This window comes from Mastomys coucha, unplaced genomic scaffold (assembly GCF_008632895.1).
Source record: "Mastomys coucha isolate ucsf_1 unplaced genomic scaffold, UCSF_Mcou_1 pScaffold15, whole genome shotgun sequence".
Taxonomy (NCBI): Eukaryota; Metazoa; Chordata; class Mammalia; order Rodentia; family Muridae; genus Mastomys; species Mastomys coucha.
Window position 1 is genome coordinate 155,261,507 of NW_022196897.1, and position 2,380 is coordinate 155,263,886.

General features: G+C 52.3%; 2 long non-coding RNA genes across 4 annotated transcripts in view; both read right to left on the reverse strand.

Moving 5' to 3' along the window:
* LOC116092553 overlaps window positions 1-614 on the reverse strand; it is a 1,357-nt gene extending 743 nt beyond the window's left edge. The window contains exon 1 of the long non-coding RNA XR_004119317.1: window positions 285-614. This is a non-coding gene — a long non-coding RNA (uncharacterized LOC116092553). The remainder of the gene's footprint in view (window positions 1-284) is intronic.
* Window positions 1-1,435, reverse strand: part of LOC116092552 — a 22,911-nt gene extending 21,476 nt beyond the window's left edge. For all 3 annotated transcript variants that reach the window (XR_004119314.1, XR_004119316.1, XR_004119315.1), the window contains exon 1: window positions 1,200-1,435. This is a non-coding gene — a long non-coding RNA (uncharacterized LOC116092552). The remainder of the gene's footprint in view (window positions 1-1,199) is intronic.
* Window positions 1,436-2,380: the final 945 nt, after the last annotated feature.

The window sequence follows — 2,380 nt, forward strand, 5'->3', positions numbered from 1 at the left end:
CCTCGTCCTCATTCCTTCTCTCTCTCCCTCTCTTTTCCTCTCTGCCTCAGTTTGCCCATTTACAGCACCACATAAGGGGGAACCAAGACATCTCGCAGGAGAAGCCCCATCAAAGGAGGACTGAAGGCTCCTGGCAGGACGGGCTTTCCTTGAGAGAGGGTCTGGCTCTGAACATGGCTGAAATACATTTCCCACAATCCCTTCACTGTGGGTGTATGGCCAGGATTTAGGGGCTAAGATAGAGAGGGTAGACCTGAGCTGTATGTCTTTGTGGCTCACTCAACTTGTCTTGTGGTCTTGGCCTGATGCAGCTGTGGGGCCCGGTCTTGCTCCCTAGTGTTCCCACTCCACCGTGGCTCCTCCCATATTAAGTCAGGTGTGTGTCCCGCTTTGTGGCCACTGCAGAACATGAGACTGTCGCTCTGCCATCCTGTCTGAGGCCTCCTGAATTGGCCTGGATTTCTGCCCATCTCCAAACACTCTGGCTTCAGCTTGTGGGTTCTTTCTTGTCTTTATCCTTCTCGCTCCACACCCTTCCTTCGTCAGAGCCACCACTCCTGTGGGCCCCAGCCTGCCACACAGAAGTTCCCGCCTGTCAGAGACTGCTTAGGATATGGGACTTAGGTCAAGTCCTTGGAATGGACACATACACTGTGTGTTCACCCTTACACCCGGGCGGGAGCCATAGGCTTTTCTTCCTGACTCTGAGGGAACACCATCGTGGTCCGTTCTCCCTGTGGCAGCTACAATACCACAGCCTGGGTGGCTTGGAAACAGGAGCATTTTGTTTCTCCTACCTCTGGAGTCTGGAAGCCTGAGGTCTAGGTGCTGGTGCAGCTGGTCTGGAGAGGACCCCCCTCCTGCTTGCAGACTGGAGCATCTTTGTCCTCACATTTCAGGGAAAGGACAAATCAACTCTCTCCATTTGTGAGGCCTCCACATCCTGACCACATGACTCTGAAATACCCCTCTGTGTAAGTTGTTGCTGTCGAATATTTTGGTCCCAGGGTTGCAAAAGTAACAAGTGCAGGACCCAAGACCCCAGTTCTTAAAACTATCACAACACAAGCTGAGAGTTTCAACATGTAAAATTGAGGCAGGCTGGGCACCAGTTAATAACTGGTGCTCGGTGGAAGAAGGCACACAGGTAGCTGCGGGGGACCCCATTAAAACTGACCAGCTGTGGAAAGAATACTTACCTCACTCTAACTTGGCTCTTTCCCTCATACATTAGATGGATATTCCCGGCATGCACCTCAGCAGAAGGCAGTCCAGCCTCCTTGGCCTCCTAAGGATGATAAGGAACCAGGACTCTGCAGGTTCAGACCAACTCGAGGTTCATGGCTGCTCACCATCCACTTAGTTGCATTTCCTGTGTCATGGGCCACACAGATGGTACTCAGCACCTCTGGACCAGGACCGTGCTAAATGTGGGCCGCGGCACAGGACTGCGTGCGCATGCGCTTGCGCTCAGCGCTAATTCTAACGTGGCAGGTAATTTATCGGACGTCACAGAGGTCTTTGTTCTCCCTGATGTATTTCCCCTGCCACAGAAAGAAGGGAGCGAGGCTTTGAATTTGCCTGGTTGAATTTCAACAAGTCGGTTTAAATGCCTCATTTAGCATTTTGCAGCAGCTTGCGTGTGGTAGGGCCAAAGGCAAAGTTTTCCAAGCTTAAAATGTGGAGAGCTGAAAGTCATCTGAAGGGTTCCAAGCTGGTGAGGTGTAAAGGGGACACTTCCGGGGCAGGAAGAGGTGGAAGGTGGAGCTGAGGAGGCAGAGGTTGGAAGGCAATGTCCAGCCTCGAGTGAGATCTGGCTTTGTATTCTGCTGGTAGATCCTTTGAGGGACCGGGGGTCCAGTCTACATGTCACACACGGCCTCTGTTCTCTAGGAGTGAGGCTCAGCATGCAGCAGGAGACATGTTTGTTCAAGATTCTTTCTCCGATTGTTCGAGCTATGTCCCCTTCCCTAGGGGGTCCCAGTTTTACTTCGTTGCTGTGATTAAAAACACTCTGACCAAAAGCAGTGTGGGGAGGAAAGGGTTTACTTCAGGTGTCAGGTCACATAGCCCGTTACTGAGAGAAGCCCGGGCTCCATGCAGGAACTGCAGGCTGTGCTGTTTGTCATTCTATGCAACATTACCTCCGACCAGGGAGCTCGTGAGAAGGAACAGGGGTACGGCAGCTTCCTGTATCAATCGCAGGCTCATGCTCAGCTAGCTTTCTTATACAGCCCAAGAGCATCTTCCCAGGGAATGGTGACACCCACAGTGGGCCGGGGTCTTCAAGACAGTCCCCCACAGCCATGCCCACAGGAAAATCTAGGCAATTCCTTACCAGAAACTGCTCTTACAGGTGACTCAAGGCTGTGACAAGTTG